Source organism: Solanum dulcamara, chromosome 4, assembly GCF_947179165.1.
Source record: "Solanum dulcamara chromosome 4, daSolDulc1.2, whole genome shotgun sequence".
NCBI lineage: Eukaryota > Viridiplantae > Streptophyta > Magnoliopsida > Solanales > Solanaceae > Solanum > Solanum dulcamara.
In genome coordinates, this window is record NC_077240.1 from 42,849,826 (window position 1) to 42,864,242 (window position 14,417).

Genomic DNA, 14,417 nt, shown 5'->3' on the forward strand with positions numbered 1-14,417 from the left:
TTATTATTGTATGTGATTTTGCATGTTGTTTTAGGTGCTGGTGATGGTATGCATTGCATTTGATCATTATTTTCTCATGGATGTAGTCGACCCCGGTGCACCCATTGGTTCTTGGCATTGATTTGAGAAAGATGGGTTGTAACCCAAACTATTTTATACTAATTTTTGAATAGGGGGTAATACTACCTTTATTAATACTATTTTCAGTGGACTAGAGGTATTGAGGACGCGCTCAATTTATGATATTGATTCGAGGCATCGAGGATGCGCTTATTTATTATATTAATTCAAGGCATCGAGTGCTTTGGTTGAAAATGGGTTCTTATGTATGATTACTCCTATATTATTCCTTCTACTATTTTAATGCTTGATGACCAGAAAAATACATTTACTGTCTACCTGGAACTCGAAATACAGATAAGGGATAGAACATTAGAATATAGAGAACATGTTTGTTCTAGAATTGCCTAGGATAATTCATGTATAAGATATCCGTGACACATACCTATACACCATGTTTGGTTACTAGACATGATGATAGGATTAATCCATCTTTGTTGGTTCATACTTATCCCCTCTCAATGATGTAGTTAGACTGTCAACAAAGATAGGCAATTAGAGGTCGGAAGACCATGATTATAATATCAACCCTGTAAATCAGTAACTAGAAGTCCCATTGGCTACCGAAGTAGAGAGTATTAAGACTGAAATCTATACATGCTACAAGTCTGAAATTCATTCTTAATTTGATTAAACTTCAGCAAAAATTATTGAATCACTTTTAATATTATTTTCAATAGGTTCGAATTAGACATAACAAACTCAACACTTTGCAACATACATGAGTAATTTAGTTCATTGTGAGGTTAGCAAGTGCCTAATTAAAGTCCTTTGGGTTTGATAATTTGGCTTTGGAAAGATCCACCTTACTACATGTGAGACCGCGTGCACTTACGTGTGCTTTGGTAGTAACAAGGTTTTGGTGTCGTTGCCGAGGACTTTAAATTTGGCAATTGTTTCTGTTCAAAGTTTCTTTGTTATTTGTTTTATTGTTAAAAACTTGATCTTAGTTATGATTTCTTGCAGGTATCCTTAAACAAGCACACTAGAAGGAGTGGAGAAATTATAGAGTTGCTAGCTGAGCCTAAGAAATTTTTACAACAACAAAGGAGGAGAGAGGCTGCTCAATATTCGGTACCACAAGTCAATCTGAGACTAATCAAGAAGTGCCCGTAGAGGTCCATGAAAATATGGATGTGAGAACTGTTAAGGATGTGTCAATTCCTCAAAACTACAAATGTTACCAACAACATTCAAAAATCGCATGCTGGAGGTAGATTCGAACTAAAGCAGAATATGGTGCAACTCTTGCACACTAATGGCCAGTTTACTAGATTGCCACATGAGGATCCACAAATTAACCTGTAGGATTTCTTGGAGATCAGTAAAACCTATTCACCAACTGGCTTACCAAAAGCTGACTAGAAACCAAAAGTAAAACCACCTCCTCCATTTCCACAAAAGTTCAAAAAGAAGGAGGAGGAGTGTTTTGAGAAGTTCATAGACTTGTTGAAACAGGTACAAAGTAACTTACCTTTAATTGATGTTTTGTAGGGTATTCCAAAATATGTTAAGTATGCCAAAGACATAGTGGCCAACAAGAGTAAGTTGGCAAAATATGAGATGGTAGCACTCATTGAAGAGTGTAGTTCAAAAAATCTGAACAAAGTCAAGCTCCCAGCTAAGCAGAAAGATCCAGGGAGTTTCATAGTGCAGGTAACCATTAATAAGTGCAGCAATGCTAGAGGTCTCTGTAATTTGGGTGCAAGTATAAACTTGATTCCTAGATCTATGCTCATAAAATTAGGCCCTGGAGAACCTAAACCAACCAATATTTTGTTGCAATTGGATGATTGTTCTGGGGATAGGCCAGATGGTATGATTGAGGATGTGTTAGTACAAGTGGGATCCCTTATTTTCCCTATGGACTTTGTTGTTCTAGATTTTGAGCCTGACATTGAGTTCCCTTTTATCTTGGGATGACCATTCTTAGCGATAGATGGAGTACTAATTGATGTAGCTGCAGGTAGATTAACCATGAGCGCACATGACATGGTCGAAGTATTTGATGTATATCAAACATTGATATTTCCCCAGTTTATGAGGAGTTATCTGCAATAACTGTAATTGATGAGGAAGTGGCAGCTCAGTGTATTTTAGCAAAAGACCCCTTGGCAAAAGTATTAGTGGGTCAAGATATTGAAGGTGAAATAAAAGAAAATGAGCTAGCTAGCATTTTAGACATTCCAAACTTAAGTATGTGGAAGAAGAATGTGGAACCTTTAGATAGAGTATTGGGTCTTTCACCCAAATCATCCTGAGAGGAAGCTCCTAAATTGGAGTTGAAGCTGCTTCCTGCCCATCTCAGGTATGTTTTTTTTGTAGTAATGATACTTTACATGTGATCCTTTCTTCTTCCTTGTCTAATGTGCAGGTCACAACAACTTTAAAGGTGCTAAAAAGGCACAGGAAAGCAATAGGATGACAGATGGATGATCTACATGGGATTAGCCCAGCTTTATGCATGCACATGATCTTCATGGAAGAGGGGCATAAGTCAAGTGCATAACCACAATGCAGACTAAATCCTGTCATGAAGGATGTAGTGAGAAAAGAGATAATGAAGTGGTTAGATTTAGAAATTATATACCCTATTTCAGATAGCAAGAGGGATGGGATGACTGTAATAACAAATGAAAAAAGTGAGTTAATCCCTACCAGAACAGTCACTGGATCGCGCATTTGCATGGACTATATGAAGTTGAATGATGCCACAAGAAAAGACCACTACCCAGAACCATTCATTGATCAGATGTTAGATAGGTTGGATGGATACGAATACTATTGCTTCCTAGATGGGTATTCATGCTATAATTAGAGCACCATTGCGCTAGAAGACCAGGAAAAGATTACTTTTACATACCCTTACAGGACGTATGCCTTCAAGAGTATGCCATTTGTGCTATGCAATGCTCCTGCCACATTCCAAAGATGCATGATGGAAATATTCCATGATAAGTTGGAGGATTTTGTAGAATTCTTTATGGATGACTTCACCGTCTTTGGGGAGTCTTTTGATCTTTGTCTGCAAAACTTGGACAAAGTCTTAGCAAGATGTGAGGAGATCAATCTTGTCCTGAACTGGGAGTAGCTATTAGCTTTGAAAGTGATTGAGTTACCATAGTATGCTGATATCGTTAACTACATTGTGAGTGGAGTTTTTCCCCATGTGTAACCTCCCAACAAATTATGAGGTTGATGTAGAGGCAAAGTTCTACGTAAGGGATGAATCATACCTTTTTAAACATGGTGCTGATAGAATGAGTAGAAGGTGTGTACTTGAAACTGAAGTGCACAAGTGCTATAAAGTTGACAATCGTCTACTAATGGAGGCATCATAGATGAGAGCGCACTGCTCACAAGGTACACCAATCTGATTTCTTTTGTCTCACTTTATTTAAGGATCCTGTAGGTTTTGTCAAGATCCGTGATCAATGTCAAAGGATAGGTACAATATCAAGATGGCATCAAATGCCATTAAACAACATCTTGAAGGTAGAGATCTTTGATGTGTGGGGCATGGACTTCATAGGTCCCTTCCTACCTTCATATGGAAATCAATACATCCTGGTGGCTGTAGGCTACATGTCCAAATGGGTAGTAGCCATTACTTTGACAACAAATGATTCGAATGTTTTAAGTCGCTTTCTCAAGAAGTATATCTTCACAATGTTCGACACTCCAAGAGCCATCATTAGTGATGGAGGTAAGTATTTTATTAATTAGTCTATAAAAAATCTATTAGCTAAGTTTGGTGTCAGGCACAAGTTGGCGACAGCGTATCACCCACAAACAAGTAGGTAGGTAGAAGTATCTAATCGAGATGTTAAGCAAATCCTCTAGAAGACTGTGAATGCCATGAGGAAAGATTGGTCCATCAAGCTGGATGAAGCACTTTGGGCTTACTGGACTACGTACAAGACACCTATTATAACCTTACCATATCATATGGTATTTGTCAAAGTATTTCACCTACCTGTTGAGCAGAGCATCAAGCCTACTGGGCTATAAAGAAGTTAAATCTAGATCTAGAGCTAGCAGGAAGAAGGCATATGGATCTGCTATACGAGTCAGAAGAATTTAGGCTCCACGCTTATGAGAATGCCAAACTCTATAAGAAAAAGACAAGAAGATGGCATGATAAGAACATTATTGCTCGCACATTTGAGAACGAAAAAAGGTACTCCTATTAAACTCACATTTGTGTCTCTTTCTAGGAAAGTTTATATCTAAGTGGAGTGGGCCCTTTGAGGTGGTGTAAATGTCAGTACATGGAGACGTAGAATTATAGAACACTGAAAAAAGTATCACATTTGTGGTGAATGGACAATGAGTGAAACATTATTTTGGAAAAGATGTGGATCCTGAAGAGGAAGAAATAGAGCTCGTGAATAGTAACAAAGGAACGAAGTCATGCCGTGACAATAAATCAGGTGCTACATGAGAGGTAACCCAAGGAGTGGTGTAAGATTGCTTATTATAAATTTGTGTTTTATGGATTGTTTCAATTTTATTTTATTTTCTTCTAAATTTAGTCTTAAGATAAATTGTACTTAAAAATTTAAAAAATGAAGAAGAAGATAGAAGACTCCTGAACAGTGGAGTCTGCGATAGGTTAGCATCGCGAACCCACTCCTACCATGCAAAAAATTGTCCCAGGTAAGTTTTCTCAATTTGAATTTAATTTTTGGCCCAAGTAAAGTGCGCACCAGGTCTGCGCAGACATGGCAAAACTCAAGCTTAAATTAATTTTTAAAAAATTGGGTGCATGAAATAGTGGAGTACGCAACATCTCCGTGTCATGGACTTTGGGCATTTTTTAGGACGGTTTCATTTAAAAGATGAGTTTTACCCATTTTTCATTAAAATACCCGACCCCAGTCCCTTTTTAATCCCAAATCTGATCTATAACCCTCATTATCCTCCCAAAAACTTAGAAATTTCCCTCTCCCCAACTCTCCAACTCTTCTTTTATTCTCAAATCCGCGATGCTTTCTTGGAATTCAAGTGATTTTTCTTATATTTTCTTCTTTTCCATGTAGTAAGGTATGTGTTCTTCACCTTTTCTTTAATTTGGAAGATTAAAATTGTTATGAGTATGCTTTTGGGTCACAAATTTTGAAATTCTTCTTATTTTTTGTTTATTATAGGATGTTAATTATTATGGGTCAGAAGATTTTGCTATGACATTGATTTTTTTATAGGTGATTCTATTGGATAAAGTCTTGAACTAAAACCCTAGGTTTCAACCTATGAAAAAAGGGTTTAGGTTAAGGGTTTATGAACATGTGTTGTGAATTCTTGAGTAGTAAGCATGAAGAATGACAGATATGTGAGGATTATGCTTATATTGTGATATCTTTGGTTACATGTATGCTTAAAATCGGGGAATTATTAGAATTGTGCTTGTGAATTCTTGAATAGCATGTGAGATTAGTTAGGCCTTGAAGTTGTGAATGCGGAATGCATATAATCTCTTATTGTGCTAGTTCTTGATATTTTAGACTGCATGAGTGACAAAATTATTAAAGTAGGGGAAGTCTGAGTACTTTATATTGAAATGCATTTGATGATAGCATTTAAGTGTGGGGTAGTTGTTTGGTACTTTTTGAATTTTGTTTTGAGTCCCTATTTGAAAAGGCTTATGTGTTATTTTGTGTTGACTACAAGTTATCATGTCATCAAGCTGTAGACAATAGAAGAAACCGTCCACGGGTAGCCATAAAAGGGATAGATGTGTTCCCTCTAACCACCTTTTCCTATTAGTATAAAAGACATGCTGAGTCCAAGTACCTCTTGGACATGCCTATTGATTATGAGAGCCTGGCTAAAGAATTCCCTCAGATCATGAGGAGACTGATGGAGCTCAACATGATCTTTATATTTACAGATCCGCAGCCGTGCAACCTGCACATGGTGAGGGATTTCTACGCAAACTACCTATCGAATACCCGCACCCCCTATGTTACTTTGTGGGGAGTGGATGTCCCACTATCTCCTATAGTGATGAATGAGTTTTTAGGGACTGCAGAGATGCCTCTTGCCACTTTAGCGGAGATAAACATTCTCCCTCCATACTAGGACATTCGACATACTTTATATAGGCATAGATTAACTGCTTAATAGGTTTTCCATGGGCACAAAGGTTTCAATATCTCCTACCCCTATGCATATATGAATAGAGAGGATCTCATCTGGGTGAAGATTGTTATGCACTGCCTCATCCCCAGACTAAACTTTACTGAGGTTACACAAGACAGGGTCTGCCTGGTGTATGCCCTTATGAAGGGAATAGAGATTAATGTGGGCGCTATCATAAAGTCCACCATTCGGAAGTCCCGTGTGCACAGAGGTAGGGGATATGCCTTTGGAGGCTTAATTATGCTCTTGTGCCAACGAACAGGGGTACCGGGGAGCCCTTTGACTATATGGTCCCCCTCCCTACTGAGACTAATGATGTCACAAACACTAAGGGACCAGATACTACTTATGGGCCCACCCTCACTTCAAATGAGCAGGCTAAGCGTGATGAGATGATCATGGCTCGCATATATGGTTTGGAGATGCTCCAACACCGGATAGACTGCCACCCATCTATTGAGGCTAAACTACACAAGGTGGAAAACCAATATCCCCTAAATGATCATGTTAAAGATGTACTTGGAAGAGAGTCCGACTTTTTTAAGTCGATTTATGATGACGTCTCCACTGATGAGGACCAGAGGAGGGACGGTTCTGATGTGAAATTGTTGTTGTTTGGTAGGACTGTCTAATGTACATTGTGTTCTATATTGCATGCATATAATTGGGAGTTAGTTCGAGGATGAACAAAACTATATACATGGAGTAATGATTTTGGGTGCATTTATACGCCCAATAGACAACATAACCCATGTTTGTAGTCAAATTTGAGAACGAATTCTTAAAGTTTAATTCATTTTTAGAGTATTTATGTGTTATTTTAGCTAACCAATGTGATTAGTACTTTTATGGCTAAATGAAGAGAAATAGACTTTAAAAAAGGTATCTTGATAAAGTGAAGCTTGGAGATGAAGTTGGGAACGAAAGTGAAGAAATTATGCTATAAAGTCGTGTCGTGGATTTTGCTACAAGAATTTAGGTATGATTTTTTGACTAATTATTTGGCGAGACTGTTGAGTCCCTGCCAGGTCCGCGACCTGGTTGATGCTAGAAGGAAATTATCCGAGAAAGAGCAAATTGGGAAATTACACAATAAAGAAACAAGTCTGCGTTGCAGACTTCAGTGCTGTTAATTTATCTTCACATTTTTTGAGGTTATAAAGAGTACACTTTTACTTTTTATTAATCATTCAATTTTTATTCGAAGTTTTGACGAACGGGAGTGAAGGAAGAACTTCTCTAGGGTTACTTTTCTCCTTTTATTTCATTTTAGTCTACTTTTTAATGCCATTAATTATTTCTATGATTGTATTTCAGACTATGAATGGCTAAATTCCCTTATTCTAGGGTTGTAGCCACAAGATTATGGTTTAATATGATTTGGTTTGGTTGAAAATGGGTCTTGTGTATGATTACTCCTAAATTATTGCTTCTACTATTTTAATGCTAAATCACCATTAAAATAAATTTGTTGTCTACCAGGAACTCAGAATACGGATAGAGGATAGAACATTAGAATATAGGAAACATGTTTGTTCTAGAATTGCCTAGGATAATTCGTGTATAGAATGCCCATGACACATACCTGTACACCATGTTTGTCAGTTCATGGTTATCCCCGCTCAAAGATGTAGTTAGGTTGTCAACAACGGTAGGCAATTACAGGTAGGGAGACCATGATTGTAATATCAACCCTGTAAAATCATAATTAGAAGACCCATTGGATAACGAAGTAGAGAGTATTAAGCCTAAAATCTATATGTTCTACAACTCTGGAATTCATTTTTAATTTGATTAAAATTTAGTAAAATCATTGAATCACTTTTAATATTATTTTCTATAGGTTCAATTAGACATAACAAAACTCAACTTTTTATAACATATACGAGTAATTTCGTTAATTGGGAAGTTAGCAACTGCCTAATTAAAGTCCTTTGGGTTCGATAATCTGACTCTGAAAAGAGCCATTTTACTACTTGTGAGACCGCATGCACTTGCGTGTGCTTTGGTAGCAACACTCCACGAATGCGGCAAGGGCTCTGCGAACACGAAAGCCAATGCCTTAGGCCTTCGCGAATGAGGTCCCAAGCATCAAACATGGAGGTCAAGCCTATTACCTATAAAAATATGACCCCAACGACACGAATTGGAAAACCAAAATGGTCCTACATCAACTGATGCTTATCAGCTTGTTTTGACCACTTTCCAACTCTTCGATGGGGTGCTCGGGATTCATTAAGGACCCCGTGCACACAAATGAACTATGCTACCCTACTTGTTACACCCCTTACTTTTGTACCTTGGAACACGTTCTTAAGTCTGTTGAAAGGCTCTTAAGTTTCATGGAAGGATCGTAAGCCTCTTAAGTTTCTTAAGGTTTTCTAAAGTTTTTTAACGGTTCTAAAAGATTCTTAAGACTTCGTAAGAACTCTTAAGCTTCTTAAGAGTTGTTATGTTATCCGTATAATCTATAACGCTATCAAACAGCTCTAAGGAAAGGAGAATGCGATACCCCATAGTAGAGAAGATTGGAAATAGAGTTATAAGAATCCAGAAGAAGTTGGAGACCGAATGATGAGTCGTAGGACACGACTTATTTATGTAAGATACCAACTTGGAAATCTTACATACTTAAACTACTTGAGTACATACCAAGCTTACATAGCAAGGATTACATAGGTTCATAAAGCAAGACAAGATTACGAACCCACGAGGAGAAGAAGAGAGAGACACATGGCAGCATGGGAGAGTGCCACATGGCAGCAGCTGGAGGTTCCATGTGGCAGCAGCTGCAGTAAGGGGTGGGACCCACCTGCCATATGGCATCCCCTAAGTGGAGGAGGTGGTGCGTTGGCCCTATGAGGGCTTGACACGTGTTACCACTTGGGACTTGACACGTGTCACCTCCTAAAGTGGCCTATATATATAATTTATGAATTTAAGTTCATTTTTATCCAATAAGTCTTATCTTCATCCAAGAATAGTCTAGAAAAACAAAAAGAAGAGAAGAGGAACTTAAGCTAGAGAGAAGAAAGAGCTACAGTTTTCGGAGGAGAAAATGGTAAGTTCTCCGATTCCTTTCCGTGAATTAATTATATGGGGTATTCTCCAAAGGTATGAAGGTGTTATTAATGTAAATTATGGCTTGTATCATCCCCAAATGGACAACAAATAACCACGAAGTTTCAGTCATGCTAGAAGAGTTTCCGAGGCAAGTTTTGGTGAGTTTCGGACAAGGTAAGGCTTTCCCTTTCAAATTAAAGTTTATGATGTTATTATGGGGTATATTACATGTCTTTAATGAGGCTTAAAGTGGAAAAATTACATAAGTATGCTTGACGTTAGAAACAAACTAAATTGAAATGGTTGTAGCTAAATCAAAGTCGAGTAGTGGGTTGTCATTGTGGTGCTGCGGGTGAAGATGGTTGGGTTGCATGTTGCAGATATTTAAAGTGTTTTAAAAAGGGTGTGTTTTATTCTGGTTACAGCCACACGAACCTCCATTTGGTATGGTTAAAGATTTTGTGAAATAAAGATTAAAAACTCTATTTTCGTATCGTAGTTGTGAGCTAGTTGTTTGGAGTTTTATTATGTAAGGTTGAGGTGGTTTACTTGTATATATGCTGATGGTTGTTGACATTGTGTCCAAGTTGAAACCTCGTAGATGTTGAAGTTATAAGGAAAATGCTGTCCGATTTTTGGTAGCATCGGAACTAGTAACAAACTCGTCGAGGGTAATGGATAAGGAAATGACTTCTATTAGTACTTGGTTGTAGAGTGGGATATTGGAAAGTGAAAGGCTATTAATATTAATATTACTTTCATGTAAAATAGGTTAAGGAGGTATCAAGTCAAGCCGAATTTCAATTAATCCCGAAAAAGGTATGTAAAGCTTTCTTTTGGCATGTTTTGCCATAAATACGCAGAGCTACCCTTCTTTCCTCTTGTTATGTCTTTGACATAAGTGTGGTTCTATGATGGTAAGGTAATGCAGTAATAAGGTTATGTTACCGATCCTATGATAGGCCGGGTACGATATATGTAATGATGACTCTTTGAGGAAAAGTAGAGACTAGGTAAAGCTTATTCTTTCTCTTTCTTTGGCATGTCCCAATTATAAGTAAAATGTGATACGAGCTGTGGGGTAACTCCACTTTTAAGTACTAAATGTAATCCGTATCTCTTATTCACTTCTGAATGTCAAACTCTTGTAGTAAGTTGAACTACTTTCCTTGAACTCCATAGGTTGAGAAGTACTGGATGCATAAGCTCCTAGTCCTAAGGACTATGTGACGACGGGTTTTCCTAATTATATGAACTGTTAGTATTACTTTAGTACATGTCTAGGGTCCCCGAGATCTTAAGTAATATAGGCCTCACTGGCATTTAAAAGGTACTCGAGATGGAAACACTACTATTCTAGTCCTTGGAAAATAGCTTAATCTTCTTACATTGTCGAGTCTCTGATAATGATTTAGATTGTATATGGTTACTCGCTACTTGATTTGTGTATACTGTAATATATCTGACATCGAGTCCCATAAAGGGCCGGGTACGGTATATGATGATTATGACACCAAGTCCTATAAAGGTCCGATACGGTATATGATGATATAATTACACCGAGTCCTATAAAGGGCTGGGTACAGTATATGATAATGTGATGACACCGAGTCCCATAAAGGGATGGGTATGGTATATGTATGCAATGATATAATATGATATGTGGATCGGACCGAACGTTCCTCGGCATTACTATATGATACGTGGATCGGAATGAATGTTCCTTGGCATTACTATATGATATGTGTATCGGGCCATCGTTCCTTGGCATTATTATACGATGTGCGGATCGGACTGTATGTTCCTAGGTATGTACTTACTATATACATGGATCGTGCTGTACATTCCACAACGCTAATAATATGCATGTGCTTATGACAGAAGGATGTAGATGGTAATATGTATGACTTTCTTTTATATGATGCGAGTACGGTAAATGGTTAAATGTTATACTTGCCCCCTGCATCCCTAGGCCAACTATAATCTCCTTATGATGTCTATGCTTTACATACTTAGTACATATGTCATACTGACCCCCTTTCTCGGGGGAGAGGGGGGAGTGCGTTCATGCCCGTAGGTACAGATACAAACTTTGGGGATCCATCAGCGTAGGAGTTCCACTCAGCAGTTCTAAAGCGCTGCATTGCGCCGGAGCCTAGTTTTGGTATTAACCCTTGATGTATAGGTACGGCGGGGGCCCTATCCCGCCTCATGTTACTGTTCTTACTCTTAGAGGTCTGTAGACATGTATGTGGGTTGTGTATGGGTTATATATACATGTATGTATAGTAGTGCCTATGATAAGCCTCACCGGCTTATATGTTATCCTGCCTGTTGATGTGCTATAACTTAAATAGGGGACAAATTTACTTATAGATAGCAGGGATATATGCGAGTGCCCAGTTCAGGCACCCATCACAGCCTACAGGGTTGGGTTGTGACAAAATGGTATTAGAGCGGTTTGGTCCTTAAAATATCTACAGACCGTGTCTAGTCGAGTCCTATTTATCGGTGTGTTGTGCACCACATCTATAAATAGGAGGCTACAGGGTATTTAGGATGTTATCTTTCTTTCTTGTCTTAGATTGTGCGATAGAGACCAACCATAGGAAATAAAATTCTTTTTTTACTAACCTTTGGTTTCAGCTAAAGAACGACATCGACAGAAGAAAGTGATGGATGATATTGGAAGCTACACAGTATATAGGTAAGTAATGGTGTGAAAGAGGCATGCTGGATAAGGTGAGAAAATTGAAATATGATTGAAATATAAAGTTGAAAATTGAATGGAAAAGTAGACAGGAAATGGTAACGGGTGCAGTTCGAGTTGGACATACGAGGTAAGTCCATTATTTTATACTGTGGTTGATATTGGGCACCCTGTGAGGCTGTGATATGAATTTATATGTATTGTCCCTATGAGGCATTGTTGGTATTTCCTGAGTGCAGGTTTGGGATAGTAAGGAATATAGAGGAAACTCTGCCGAATTCTTTTTTGGAAATAGAAAGTGAATGAGATATAAGGTTGTAATATATCTTGAGAGATCGTATCCACGGTAACGATAAGATCCGACTAAACTAAGAGTACAACTGACTTTGGGAAATAAGTTAATTGCGATATGGGTGGCAAGTAGAAGGTCAATACTGATATGGTGAAAAGAATGGTGATAGATATGAATGTCTTAAGACATCCTGCGAGGTATTAAGGATGAGAATGATGAGGAAGGATAAGGGGTTAAGTATGCTTGCTCCACCAAGTGGAATTATCCCAGAGTAAGGATCGTGAATAAAAGTTAAGAAATATTACCCTCTGAGATTGACTATGAGCAGAATATAGTGTGAATATAATGAGGATCATCATAGAAGTACGTAGAGCCTAGTAAAGAAGTAACTAAAGAATATGATTGTGAGTAAGATTAGGAGTTAGCATCGGGTACATGATAAGGATGAAAGCTCATGAAGCAGAAAGGGATATTGTATATATGTACCTCCACTTTGGAAATAGTGGGATCCCTCGAGGATAGGGAATGGAAAATTTCAAAACAACTGAGGCATTGTGAAATTATTAAATGAACAAGTGGTATCCTGTGGAAAAAAAGATGTGATAACAAAACATGAAACACGTGTCATTAGAGTATAAGTGCCCCCGAATGGAGAATCGGACACGATTATAAGAACTAGTAACGTACTGATTGGGATGAATGAAATATGACTTCGGCTAAACTACTACATTAGTTATATGACTCGAGTACCAGTACTTGGACTAGAGTGTGTACTATTTATCGATAATTCTAAGCACCCCATGATTGTACTAAGCTTTCTTACAGGGGCAACCTAAAGTATAGATGATCTAACAGAAGGTGTAGACATGGTGCAGTATGTTAAAGGGTTGGAACAGAATCATATGCGCATGAATAGTTGAAAATAAACAGAGGATGACATGAGTACACCCTAAAGGGGGGAAGTGGACAAGAGAAATACAAGCGTGAGAGTAAATCAACTGCCACTATCACATGTTGACAGGAACCCTTAAATTTCCAGCTAGATCCCATACTGGCATGAGTTAGCAAGGGTTCGAGGCCAACCATAAATAGATAGAAGCCGTGGTATCTGAGACCGTGCGAAGAATCATGGGTGCCTACAAAAAGGGGTGAATACGATAAGAAAGTAGGACTGATCAAACTAAGGGCCACAAAAAAGGTAGTAGGGCCGTGTTTGAGTACAGATTAAGATATGGCAACAACATCATTGGTCGCTGATATCGGGACATATAAGTAGCAAGGAGAATAAAAAATCTCCTACGGTAGGAAATGAGGAGACCAAGGAGTACGTAAAGGAAGAAAAGAAAGAAGTAGGACAAAATAGCATTAGCACAAGCAAGTCCTAGTGTGAAGTCGATATGTAAAGCAAGACGGGCCGAGAGACGAAAAGACTGCGTTTATGTCATACAGTGGTATAAGAGTAGTTGTGCAACCTACAAATAGTTATATACAACATAAGACCAAGTGGAGGAGTACATGATGAAAAGGAGTTATGATGTTTTGGAGACGTTACAGAGGAATATGAAGAGAAGTTAAATCAAATGGCCAAAAAGGACACATTCATGGTTCAATTAAAGATCTACCCCGACATCAGTTGTAAGAGAGAAGAAGAGAGGGCAAGGCGAAACATGAAGACTAGCGAGAAGATGCTAAAGTAAATCTTGGGCTAAGATGAGTGCCTTCACACATTATTGCAAGGATGGCAATGGAACGTGACATGAGGACTTCCCAGGGGGGTCACCCATCCTAGCACTACTCTCACCCAAGCACGTTTAACTTTAGAATTCTGGTGAGATACGGTGCGTTAGTGCTATTATGATCGCATGAGATGGGAGAATTTGAACTAGCGTCGAAGCAACGACACGGGATTATGTACCTAGAGTGTTATAAATTACGATAAGGGAATTGTAAAAGAGCTTAAGCAAAACAAGCAGGATTAGCCAATTACTAACAGATGGCGCACTTGTATGCCACATTTCTTCAACATAATACCAGTTAATGATAGGGCAAACCACGGAACGGCTATACAGGTCATTGTGTGAGGGGACTTCA

General features: G+C 38.3%; 1 pseudogene; it reads right to left on the minus strand.

The window, feature by feature from the left end:
- Positions 1-14,072: 14,072 nt before the first annotated feature.
- On the minus strand, positions 14,073-14,192 carry LOC129888062 (5S ribosomal RNA; annotated as a pseudogene).
- Positions 14,193-14,417: the final 225 nt, after the last annotated feature.